At 34.2% G+C, this 14,130-nt stretch overlaps 1 long non-coding RNA gene across 2 annotated transcripts; it reads left to right on the forward strand.

The window, feature by feature from the left end:
• The first annotated feature begins 9,404 nt into the window (after window positions 1–9,404).
• LOC100787562 (uncharacterized) lies at window positions 9,405–12,886 on the forward strand. 2 transcript variants are annotated; one of them, XR_005891264.1, is made up of 5 exons: window positions 9,405–9,996; window positions 10,076–10,198; window positions 10,291–10,500; window positions 10,769–11,004; window positions 12,636–12,886. It is a non-coding gene; the product is annotated as an uncharacterized lncRNA (long non-coding RNA). The 2 variants fall into 2 exon arrangements; XR_001388195.3 differs by lacking the exon at window positions 12,636–12,886 and having other exon boundaries at window positions 10,769–11,216.
• The last annotated feature ends 1,244 nt before the right edge of the window (window positions 12,887–14,130 follow it).

The raw sequence follows: 14,130 nt of genomic DNA on the forward strand, positions 1-14,130 counted from the left end.
ATACCAAGGTTTAAGTGATTGTTTGCTAATGGACATGATGCAAAAAACCTCACTTGGCATCCATATGACAGAAAAGTGATGGATTTCTCTGACCTCCGGCCGATTCTCTGCAATGGAAGACAATTGATTTTTTATATTCACATTTTGGGGACAAGCCAAGAAACCAACCTAAGGCTTGGTCTTACTTCAGACGGAATGAATCCTTTTGGTAACTTAAGCACAAACCACAGTTCATGTTCTGTTTCGCTGATGATTTACAACCTCCCTCCTTGGTTGTGCATCAAGCGAAAATACATTATTTTGTGTATGATGATAGTGGGTCCAAGGCAGCCAGGGAATAATATTGATGTGTATCTCACTCAATTGATTGAAGACTTGAGAAAATTGTGGAAATATGGGGTTGATGTCTGGGATGGGAATCTCCAGCAAGGCTTCAGGTTACGTGCAATGGTATTTTGTACCATTAATGACTTTCTAGTATATGAAAATTTGAGTGGATACAGTGTCAAAGGACATCACACATGTCCTATATGTGAGAAAAATACAAGTTTCATCCAACTAAAACATAGAAAGAAGACAATATATACTAGGCACCGAAGATTTCTCAAACCTTATCACCCGTATCGTCGATTGAAGAAAGCTTTTAATGGAAGCTAGGAGAATGAAAGTGCACCAAAACCATTAGATGAAAACCAAGTTTATGATCGGGTGAAGGACATCATAAATATCTTTGGGAAGACCCAAAAGAAGCCATCATCTGAGATGCACATATGGAAGAAAAGGTCAATATTCTTTGATCTTCCATACTGGTCTGACATATGCGTCATTGTCTAGATGTAATGCATGTCAAGAAAAATGTATGTGATAGTCTAATTGGCACCCTTCTTAACATATTAGACACCCTTCTTAACATTAAAGGCATGACAAAGGAAGATTTGAAATGTCGTCAAGACCTGGTTGACATGAGAATACGAGAGCAATTCCATCCAATATCTGCCCTCATCATGTCACACAATGTCAATAACAGAGAAGAGAAGTTTTTATCAATGTCTATGGAGTCTAAAAGTCCCACAAGGATACTCTTCAAATATTAAGAGTCTTATATCCCTCAATGATCTCAAATTGGTTGGCTTGAAGTCTCATGATTGTCACGTCTTAATTCAACAACTATTGGTTATTGTGATTCAGGATATCCTGCCTGACAAAGTTAGGGTTGTCATAACTCATTTGTGCTTTATTTTTAATGTTATATGTAGCAAAGTCATCAACCCTTGACAATTAGATGATTTGGAGAATAAGGCTGCCATTGTCCTTTGTCAATTGGAGATGTATTTTCCTCCATCATTTTTTGACATAATGGTTTGCTTAATTGTTCATCTCGTAAGGGAGATCTGGTTATGTGGTCCCGTTTTTTATGGTGGATGTATCCAGTTAAGCAGTACATGAAGGTGTTAAAGGATTACACCAAACCAAGAATCAATACCGACTAGAAGCTTCTGTTGTTGAAAGATATGTTGCTAAAGAAGCTATTGAATTTTGTTCCCAGTACATTGAAACAGTTCAAGTTGTTGGGCTTCCTGAAACTCGTCATGACCGGACATGGGGAGGTAAGGGTACACGAAGATACAATGTTGTAACAATGATTCGACAAAATGTCTTACAAGTGCATTTGTATATCTTGAATAACACATAAGAGGTTCTTCCTTACATACACACTCACAAAAAGTATCTGACAGCTATTCACCCAAAAATGAACATGATGAAAGTGTTGCAAGAGCATAATAGAACTTTCATAAATTGGTTTAAAGAAATAATCTTCGCTGATGACAGTGCTTCCAAAACATTAAGATTGTTGGTTGTTGGCCTAAATCTTAATGTCCCCACTTGGAAGGGATATGATATCAACAATTATTCATTCTATACAAAGTCATAAGATGATAAAAGTAGTGTGCAGAATAGTGGGGTGAGTGTTGAGGCTGATTTTGAACACTTTTGTAGAGCATCAAATAACAACCTGATTCGAGTCTCAATGCCTTACTTTGGATTCATTGAAGAAATTTGGGAGCTTGGTTATATTCAATTAAGAGTGTCTATTTTTAAATGTAAGTGGGTTAATAGAAATACCGGTGTGCATCGAGATCAATTGGTATTTACTTTAGTAGACCTTAATAAGGTGGGTTACAAGGACAAACCTTTCATTATGGTAGAACAAGACAGGCAGGTGTTTTACGTCCAAGAACCGTGTGATTCAAGATTGTTAGTGGTTCTACGACAAAGACCAATTGGTATCAATGACCACAATGATTATTCAACACTTGACATTTGTGAGACACCTACTTTTTTCACAAAAATGCCTTCTATAATTGAAGAAAATGAGGTGGATGACATATGTGCAAATCACAATGATCATGATGAAGGTTTATGGGAGAACATTCGTACGTAACTGCGTTGTATTAAAGTAATGTTTATCATATTAAATTATTTGTAACCAATTTATTTAATGTGCATATTTACAATTTTTTACTTATATGTTATTTGTAATCGATGTAGATTAATGAATTTCTTTTATTTGCACAAGGTCATGGGAACACCGCCAAGGTCCCCTCCGCATTCAGCTGATCATTCAGAGCCTACGTCTAAGAAGAGTAGACAATCCACACGACTAAGAAGGTTGACTTTAAGAATCTTGCATCAGCCCAAACCAACAATTATAACCTGATGTAAACCCATTTGCACAAGGGTTGAAGATGGATCTTCAAAGGTTTTTCTTTCCTTTTTTTTATGAAATTTATTGAATGAGAGAGGAGGTGACGAGTTTATGGAGGGTTGAATGTAAGGTATTTGGTTCAAAGTTTGAATGTGTTTGGATGGAAAATGAAGATGATAACAATGGTGTTCAAGTAGGATTAAAGAATGAAGGTTTAGAAAGATGAAGAAGGAGAATGAAGAAGGGGGTTGGAAGAATCACTCCTCTGGAATTGGTGTCACACACAAGGTAGTATTCCTTGATAAACCAATTTCTTGAATCACTCAAGTAACTAAGGAGATTCACTCTTACACGTTAGAAGGTGATTAAAAACTCAAATTCAAGGTCTATTTTTTTTATTAGAAAATGTGCAGCCTATAAATAGGAATGACATCAAGTTGGTTACACAAGTGAAATTATCACCAATAACAATAATTGATGGTGTCATTAAACCTAATTAAAACTAGAATTGATAACAACAATTGATGGTGTCATTATACCTAATTAAAACTAGAATTAAGACACATAAACATATGGAAAATTGTGCAACTCCTTGGTCAGCCAAGAGGCAGCCACAATCCTAGAGTTTTCATCTTATTAAACCTTAATTTCTTTAAATTAAAACAAGCCCATAGGTGGTGCAAATCCCAAGAGAATTGACAGCTACTTTAACACAAGTTTGAGCCTTTATTTCAACTAACAAAATGCTAATAAAACCACTCAACAAAAGTGGCACCCTCTACTCTTCTTGGAACATGGTGCAATTAACAATTTGAAGCTTCTCCACTTGTAACTTGGGCCTAAATTCAAATAGCATGGTTAACACTTGTTGAAGAGCTTCCTTGGCCTTCTTTGTTCTAGCCCTTGCCATAGGTCCTCCAAGTCCTTCTAAAGGTTCCTTTCCCTTATTCCTTGCCTTGTCCTCATCATAACCGATCCTACAATTGGGAGAGGATCAAGCCCACAAAAATAGAAGTTCCATAACTGTCTGGGGTTGTAGCTCGAGAAAAGATTCTTATTGTACATAACAATTGGAAATATGTATCATAATCTCTAAAGGACCTAATATGGGATGACATTTTGGTAAGTCCACTTAATAGGGAGGTGTATTTTATTTTTTGTTATCAACACTTGAAAATGTTGACATGCACTAAATGTTACACAACAATATGTTATGCAGACCAAATTTGATATCCCAAAGGCTCCAAATGCCAAGAAGAAGGTCATGTCCATGGTGGCCACTAGATTAAGGTAATTTAAGTCTACCCTGACCACTAAATTTGTGTATGCTGACACTGAGGGTCAAGATAAATAAGAGCATTCTATAAAATATAGTCTAAATCAACAAACTTGGGAGGAATTTGCTGCAAGCTGCAAGACACCAAACTGGAAAGTTAATGTCCATGTCTTTTACTTTAAATTCCAATTCAAATATATCATTTCATTTGACTTAATTAGATGGAAATACTTTATTGTGTATGACAGGAAATTAAGAAAAAAGCACAGAAATTCAAAAATACAATGACTACCCGCACATACTGTCTTGTAGGGGTTATGATTTGCTTAAAAAGAAGCTATTAGACGAGAAAACGATGAACAGACAACAAGATGCAATGTTGAATAAGAATACACCATTCTGTGAGGACCCTCCATTTCCCATTGAAAGACATGTCAAATGGAAGTTGGCCCACACAAAGCAATATGGGCAGATGACATCTCAGGCGACACAAGAAATATCTGATAAAATTATGAGTTCATGCTTAACATATAATTTCAAAAATGTTTTTTTTTTTGTATAATAGCAATTTTATCATTTGATATCTGTGTATGTTGTGCTTGTTATAGGACTCATTACAAGAACAGACAACATAGGGTACCTTTGTTCCCTATGGTCGTGATGACATACTCAATACTGCCATTGGCAAATCGGAGCACCCAAGTCGTGTTCGTGCAGTAAGGTCTGGTATGAAAATTAGTCAATACTATGGAAGGGCACCACGTGGCTCCAACAGTTCCTCTACATCCATCACCCAACAACAACTGGCTGAGATTATTGGAAGCCTTAAGGAAGAGTGGAGGAATGAGTTGGAACAAGAAAACAAATGGAGCATAGAGAAAATGAAGCAAGAGTTGAAGCAGGCGATCAAAATTGAGTTATCCCAAAGGGGATTATAGTACTTACCCCTGATTGAGGCAGATATACAGTTATTAGGTGCATGTGTGAGCACAAAGGGGAACAATGGTGAAATTGCTGTCAATCCATCAAGGGAAGAACATGTTGCTCATGTGATACCGACTATAGGGTTTGTATATGCAAGGTGATGGTGGCCTTGGGAAAAATATATGAGAGGGGTTTACCACACACAGCGTGGCATATCCAGATGATGTGGTAAGGGTCAATGTTGAAAAAGTTTTTGACGGTGATGTTCAAGTGCCATTTTCGACATCAGAAATTAAGTATGTCAGGCAGACCCTTTACACATTCATTGCTTGGCCAACAAATCTTGTTAAAATTGTATCACATGAGGTAATTTTTATTTTGTTTAACATGTATTAAGACAATCGTAGATTGATATAAATTAGTTACTAAAATTACTTTAATTCTTATTTTCATTAACCATATAGGATTCATATATTACTCCAAACAAAGTGGTTGAACCTGTTCAAAGGTCAAATAATGTTGTTCTAGGTGATTCGTTGCATCACTTGATTAGGACCATGTGTGACATTTACGAGAAGCCTGTTGAGCTATTGTGGGATGGGACTAAATTTAGGATTCCAAATGTAGATGCATCCTTCTTCTTAACATATTATGATGTAAATGAAATAATATCAGGTGACAAATGTTTAAACATAGTTGTACTACAATTATGGATGATGTAAGTAAATTTCATATCATTGACTAATAATTAATATTCCTTATGATATACATCATTAACAATTTTCATTTCAAATGTTCAAAATAGATTTATGGATGAGTGAAGTTCAAGCTTGGGTCATGGTTTGGTGTATGGATTCCTTGAGCCTCAGTCTATACACAATGCAAATGATAGACATGTTGAATGACAACATTACATTGAAACATGGGTGAAGGAATCCCAACAAGGGGTCTACCTAGGAGCTTACTTGAATCAATAAGTAAAATTTATGCAAATGCTTGTAAGAGAAATATGTGCATTATATGTACCTAATTATTGTTGAATTCAGGGCCCATTGGCAATTGGTTGTTCTATGTCATATGAACGTTGTTGCTGTCTGGTTCTGTTCGTTGCGTAAGAAGCTTGATATTCATATCAAAGTTGCAATTAACAAGTTAAGTTTTATATTATAACTCATTTAATGTAATGTAAACTTGGATTGATAAATAGTTTTATGCTCCTATATAAGTTGATGTTTTTTCTAACTGATACAATGAAGACTTTAAAGACTACCGTGGATGGTAAAACTGATCAAGCTGCACCTCAGTGGATTGAAGTAAAGTTTATTCATTTAATGCATCCTTATTTCAGACTAGTGATGTTTTGTAACTTTATAATTGTCAGATGCAATTATTTTCTCATATTGAATGTAGAGTCATGTTCAAAGTGGAGGATATGAGTGTGGCTATTATGTCATGCATTAGATGTGGAACATAGTAAGCGGTGGTTTGAAGAATGACTGGACCATGGTATATTTACTTTATCAAGTTTAACTTATTAGTTAACTATCACTTTTTATTCATTTTACAAGTACGTGACTAATTTGTATATTTCATATTTTGTAGTGGTTTTGTGATTGCACACTATAAGACATCAAGAGCATAACAACAATTCGCAAGAAATGGGTAGCCTATTTTATAAAAGTTAAAGACATCCGATTTAGAAAGGTTTGGATGATATAGGACAAAGCACTGTGGCGTATTTGATGATTACTGAGAACATTATAAACAATTTTGTACAATTATTTGAGATTAAATAATAATAATGTTTATCTCATTTTATTTGTACCAAAGCCCTTAGACAATGCATTGTATTCGCAATGGGTAGTTGCGTCGATAGGATAAATGTCTTTTGTACAACCAACCTGCCCATTTTGCAGGTCATTGTCAAGATAAGAATTTGGATAGTCGTGATGATACACCAATTGACATCAACAAATATCAGGTTCGACAACTACACTCATGTATGTTGATTTGATGATTTTGATTTTTCCATTTTATTTATTGCCAATTTTAAGTAATTAATACTATTCATTATTTCTTAACATGTCAATGTTGCGTCAAATTTATAAATCTCAATGGGAGGGTGGACCAATGTCTGAGCACTTCTAAGTTTAGCAAGTTCATGATCATTGTTAGAAAGACGTACATGTCTGCCCAAGAGCTTCTAAGTTCAACAAGTGCATCCTTGTTTCAACCTTCCATTACTATAGAACCTCTTGTGCCATGTGGGAAAAATGGTTCTTTGCAATCTTCATTAAAAAGAATTTTGTACAATAAAATCAGGGAGTATACTGACTTGCTGTATACCAAGGTACTATCTCACCAGCAATGTTATCCAATATAGTGGGTTATTGGCTTTCCAGCATATTTCGTAATATGAGGAACTGCTATATGCTCGAAAACTTAACCCTGTGGAAGATACCTTTTATGAGTTGAAAACAGAAGACTCTGTCGTTATCATAGTGATACTGATGATAGATTTGCTAGAAGACCTGTTTTACCAAGGTTTGCATTATTTTCATATCAATTGAACTTAAGTTAAATTTCTATTAGTATATTGGTATTTTTTCTATTAAAATACTTCTTTTGTTTTTTCTTCAAATTTCTTGTAGGACACCAAAAGAAGTGTTGGCTGCTAAAGGTGTGAAGCCAACATTGTTTCCCAACCTTAATACTCTTGCACTTGTTGAGGTGTGCAAAAATCTCTTTACATTGGAGAATTTGTCATGACATAGGATAAATCCAATATAAATTTTTTAGTTGTTTGGCACAAGTTTATGTATGCACATAAACTTTGTCTATAAAATTTGAAACAGATTCTAAAAAAGTTATTATTCATGTCAATCAAGGTTACTAAATGTAGGGTTCTGTCCTAGGGGTTGAACTATGCTGATATAATGTGAAACAATATATGGGAATAAGAACCAAGGGCTTTTTGACTTTTGTCTTTGATTTCTTCTGTAATCTAATTTTTCTGCCCATTCTTCAAAATTTAAGTGAAGTTGGGAAATAGAAATGAGGAAAGCATTTTGCTAATTATTATACTATTGAGTATCTTCTCTGCATTACAACATTACCTGATTTTTCACAAATACAACACTTAAAGGCTCTGTAAGTTATTAACATTTCACTATAAGTACATTTGTCAGTGGAAATAAAATAAGCCATTTGATATGTGCTATCTTGCAACAATTTGTTAGGGAATAGATTCTAAGATGAAATTCCTTCACTTCTCACAGAAAGATCAAATAATGGTTCACTTTCATTAGTTTGTTTTTGTTTGAATCATGGTGTTAATAAGTTACTCGCTAACCTAAGCTTCATTGTTGGGAACCTACTTTTCCTTGTAACTTCTTTGTTTTGCTTTCCTTTATATGACCATAGTGTGCATGGAAATGTGGATCTATGCCAGATACAAATGAGTAAAGTTGTAGCAAGCCATCATTAGGCCATGGTGGGAAAGGAACCATTATGGTGGACTATTTTTGGTCCATTGCTCATTCTCATTTTTCATCAAAGATAAAACATGTAACTTGTTTTACTGAATACTAGTAGTTAGAAAATTGCAGGTCATTCCATGAAATTATTTTTTACTTTTATCTTTCCCCCTCCATCACTCAAAGAAACTAATAAAATTTGTATACTGATTAATGAGTTAGTCAACCCATGGACCATCATGGTTTATATTATTATCAAAAAGAGGGGCAGCTGGAAATAACCTCCCAACTAACTGAATACAAATGAAAGAGATAGTTAGGCCATGGCTATATAAGGAGTAGCTGGGCAAGAGAGGGAATAGTTCTAGAGTAGGAAGTCTTATGAGGAGAGTTCAGGGTTTTAGTACCCTGGGAGTCATTTTATTCTTTTCATCCCACATCTTAGTTCTTATGGATTGGATGTACTGAATGGAGCCATTTTTCTCTTTGTTCTGCATTCATATCATTTTGTTTTTTCCTATTTGCTCAACCAGTCTAACCAGCTTCCTGTTGTAGTATGGTCCAATACATGCATGGAGTCTAAATTGTAGAAAAACCTTGTTTGCAACTTGGCCTACCATTTTATGTATTGCCATTGGGGACTTAAAATTCTTGGTCACAGGTTCTTAATTGTTGAAAAAAATGCTGAATTGGTTTGGGGCTTATTCTATTTTCAGACTAGTAAATCAATTGTATTTGTAAAACTTTCGATTGTTAAGACCTGATGCGAAACCTACATTGAGAATAGTTTTCATGCATCTCCTCAAATAGTTTTCTCTGAAGATTCTATTAAGGAACTTCACCTATGCTTTTATAAGGACTTCTAGGTTTCAAATTTTCTCTACGTTGTAATATATTTAGACTAAAGAAACTAAAATATGTGAAGATTTTTGTCTTATTTACTGTAGGAGTTTGGCATATTTAGATATCAATTGATGTGGTAATAGCTAATTAGTTCAGTCTGTGGTACTTGTTATTTATTTTTAACTATTCATATCAGTATTGTACACTCTGGTGAAAATTTGAAGTAATATTGCAAAATTTTGCGTGGGTTTGAAGAAATATGCAATGAAGCAAGCCAACATTTTTGGGTTTCAGTTGTTATACTGTTTGGCTCAGTGAACACCGGATCTGTCCTACGAAAACTACAGAAGTTGTCTGAGTGGTGTGATAGGAGACCTTTCTTGGTGCTGTCAGGGAAAGCGGGGAGGAAGGGTTCTCTATCCTAGGTGTAATGTCAGGTACGAGCTCTACCCTTTCTACCATGTCACTGCTTCCCCTCCTTCACCTTCACCTTCACCACCAACACTTCTTCCTCCTTCAACTTCACCAATTTCCCCAGGTAATTTATAATATTTTCACTTAAATTCAATTACACTTATTAGCAAAGTAGTAAAACGTTCTTTTCATGTTTTCGAATGGGATGTGTGTAGGAAGCAGTGGGATCTCAGCTGGAACAATTGTTCCAATTGTGGTTCCAATTACGATTGTTGTGCTTATATTTATAGTTAGAATTTGTTTCTTGAGTAGAAGAGCAAGGAAGAAGCAGCAGGATTCTGTAAAGGAAGGACAAAGTAAGGATCCACCAAAATATTAGAGATACTATTTTTTTTATGAATGATTTTACCTTATGCATTTGATTTGGCTTTTTAGCTGCGTATGACATCACCACTATGGACTCCTTGCAATTCGATTTCAGCATAATTGAAGCAGCCACAACACAAGTTCTCTGTGGATAACAAGTTGGGGAAAGGTGGATTTGGTGAGGTTTACAAGGTATGGTACTAGTGTACTTTTTTGTTTCTATGCAAGAAGGAAATAAGGTCCATCTACATATATTTCATTTGATTTAATTTGAAAAAATCAAGGCACTCTTCTGAGTGGACAAGTAGTAGCTATCAAGAGACTCTCCAAAAGCTCTGGACAAGGTGGAGAAGAATTTAAGAATGAAGTGCTGGTGGTTGCCAAGCTTCAACATAGAAATTTAGTCAGGCTTCTTGGGTTTTGCTTGCAAAGAGAAGAAAAACTACTTGTTTATGAATATGTGCCCAACAAAAGTCTTGACTATATTCTCTTTGGTAGGACCATCTTTCTGAATTTTGTGTTATACTTCACATGCCTGCTTTGATTTTATTTTTTTTGTTTCATGTTGGTCTGTTCAATATATACATAATAATCGATCACAATTCAAGAAGCTATGCGTAAAAATTAGGACATTTATTCGTTGGCCAAATAATAAATTGCATATTTTCTTCATGCAATCAAAGTGTCGCAATGTTTCTTCTAAATTACCACATTTTTATTTGAAACTTTTCATATGACTTGAATATTTTGTCCAATTTCTAGATCCTGAAAAGCAAAGGGAGTTGGATTGGGGGAGACGTTACAAGATTATTGGAGGGATTGCTCGAGGTATTCAATACCTTCATGAAGATTCTAGGCTTAGAATTATACATCTTTATCTTAAAGCTAGTAACATATTGTTGGATGGAGATATGAATCCAAAAATCTCAAATTTGGCATGGCAAGAATATTTGGAGTCGACAAACTCAACAAAACACCAGCAGAATAGTAGGGACTTAGTAAGTGCAAATTTCGTATCTTCCTTGGAGCACCTGTATTTGTAGAATCACTTTTTAAAAAATCTTGTCCCAAATATGTTAGCTTGCAGGAGCCGGTATTAGTGAGTAAGTTCAATACAAACTTCATCTTTATACTGGTAGATGTCTATTGTTGTTAAAGTTGCTCTTAACCACCAAACTCATTTGCTAAAAGTTACATATTAGTGACTGTACTGAAGCGTATGTTTCGAAACTAGTTAAAATTGTATTGAACTTTGTGGGTAAATCTAAAACTAGTTGTCTTGGCATGGAATTGGTCAGATAATTTTATGTCAATTGATTTAAAGTATGAAGTTTACACTTGGCTATGGTAGGTGGACACAGGTTGACATTTGTTTATATTGATGTTTCTTTTGTTTGATTGATTATCAACATGTACACTTAACCATGCCAATTGTGACTTGATTGATACATATGGTTGTTGTTTGTTTTTTGATTTATATATATGGATCCTTTGCTATTTTGGAACATCTCAACAAGAAACTTCATTTCATTTTAATTCACTTTTCCACCAACATTCTAGATTGTAGTACGAGAAAGAAAGCAGTTTATTTTTCTTCTGGCAAAAGACATTTCATTGAAGAGCAAAATGAGTGGAACTAGGGGTGCCATAAGAAATCCTCCAAATAACGCTCAATACACCAACAGAAAAAATGCAGAAAGTGGTTATGTGTTGAACTAAGTATGAAGCAAGGTTTCCCCATCTTTGCAAATCCAAGACACCCTTGATACACCAACAGAAATAATGCTCAATACACAAACAACTTTGGGAGCAAAGAAATCACTTTAAAACAAACACCCTTGAAGCAGTCCTGGACATAATACAACAGGGAAGGCAACAAACTACTTTGGGAGCAAAGAAATCACTTTAAAACAGTTGTGTGTCCTTCTCCAACTGCCCCATAATCCTTATCCTCTCTCGTAGATCACCTTGGTGAAAAATAAGTAATACAATTCATTTTATTTTTTTTGTAAGAATAGTAGCAATTATGGCAATTAGATTGAATGCTGCTAAAATTTGTCAATACTACCTCAAGCTTACTTGAGGAAGATACATATGGTATATATCCTGGATATTCAAAGTTGAATGTTTTCAAACTGCCAAGTATACCTAACAACGGGGGCTTAACACATGCCCAGGTGTAAGGGAACTAACAATATGTATAACAGGAGGATTCCTAAATATCCATGCATCTTTTAGATCACTGGGATTTTTTAATGAAGTGTTTAACTTAATCACTAAATTTTTTTTACCTCTAATTCAAAATCATAGTGGAAAATAGACATACTTATATGATTAGAAAGCATATCTTTCCTTTAAAAGAAGGAGTTGTTTTTCTCTCAGTTTTAGTATGTACTCTGTAATTAGTAATCTGTTGTTATTTGATGGTTGTCTATGTTACTGCTTATTGTTAACTATTCTACTTACTTGATTGAATTTTTTTTTTTTGTTTGAACATAATAGTTTTTAAGATGATAATTTTTTTTATCCAGTGAATTTCTCCCAAAATTGTGTGAAACAACAATTATTACATTCGATTAATAGAATCCATTGCAATTGATTAATTTCATAATTATCTTTGCGTCTGTAGGGCACAATTAATGGGCTTCAAAGTCGGGACTATATATGATGATGTAGCTGTTTAAGGTAATGGTATTGTACTTCTATTTGTAAATTTTAATTTTTACCTTGCATTGTCCTGATTCTGTGCACCTTGGCTTTGGAGACAATTGGATCCATTCTATGGTTTCGAGACCATTAAATTTAATTTCAAGACTCGTCATTTAGAGTTTACTTTCTCCTTTGCATTTTTGGTGTTCTTGTTTTTGACTAATTAGCATTTTTCCTAAGGGCAACTGGTGCTTCAAAAAAATATTCTTGCTTTGAACTAGATATTCTTGCATCAAGAGTGCCTTAGATGTATAAAAATAAATATTTCTACGAAGTAAAATAAACACAAATGTTAATTTTAACAGCATGAAATTATGATAGAATCACACGACCTATCAAGTGCTCATGATATTAATTTGTGCATATAGCTTCACTCTGTTTGGTTCCTTACTTTCAGTTATCATAACATATATTGGTTGTATTGTTCAATGGAAACCTTTTATATAAGAAGTATTCTGTTTGAATTTTCATTATTGATTGGTTGTAGGTGTCAAGCGTATTCTTTTCAATGGTGTAGGTTGTCAGGTGCAAAGTGTGACTACTATAACAATCCATTGTGAATTTAGATAAGGTCTATATTTTACGCACAAATTGACGATTTTTACTTAAGAATCATCTTTGAATGAGACCTTTTTTTAAGACGAATTTTTATGGAATCATCATTATTCATCTAAACTTTCAATATTGTTGGTTTTAAAGACGGTGTTGAATTGTCTTTGAATATACTTTGGAACCATCTTTGAATGTTGCTTTTGTAATAGTGTAACTTAATTTCAATTGATTTAAATCAAAGCTGATGAAAAATTATCCATGATGTGTTTGATTAAATTATTAGATTCCTTTTGAAAAAAAACAGTTGTATTTCATTTTCGTCTTCTATTTATCAATACTATCCAGATACCCTGCAAATGATATGACACCAACAACTCCAATCTAAAGTTTGGGGTCAGATAAAGTTAAATTTGGAAAACTAAAATAGAAAATAAATATTTTGCTTTGTAGAGAATCTGGATTCAATAGTGAACATTCTATCATGTACCAAAGGCTTAGAAGGAAGCTTTAGGAAAGCAATTAAAAAAAGGTTTAGAGGAAAATATACAACAGTAGAAAAGGAAAGGAGTGAACTAAAAGTTTTTTGGAGTACTATTTAAGCACATAGCCCTATAAAACGTTAGTGGTTTGCACAGTCAATTTTTTTATTCTGTGTGTGCGCGTGTGTAAATTTTCAAGGCTATTTACTTAAATTTCCTTGTAGCCAAACTCACCTCCTAGGATAAGGCTTTTGATGTTATTGTTGTAGTGCATAGATTCATAGAAAGAAAATATCAGTGCAATTATTATTTTTCTACCGTTATACAATTTTTTTCAAAATCATATTCCTTGAACAAAGAAACTTATTTATTTAGTTGTACATT

The sequence above is a fragment of the Glycine max genome, chromosome 4 (assembly GCF_000004515.6).
Source record: "Glycine max cultivar Williams 82 chromosome 4, Glycine_max_v4.0, whole genome shotgun sequence".
In the NCBI taxonomy this organism is placed as follows: Eukaryota; Viridiplantae; Streptophyta; class Magnoliopsida; order Fabales; family Fabaceae; genus Glycine; species Glycine max.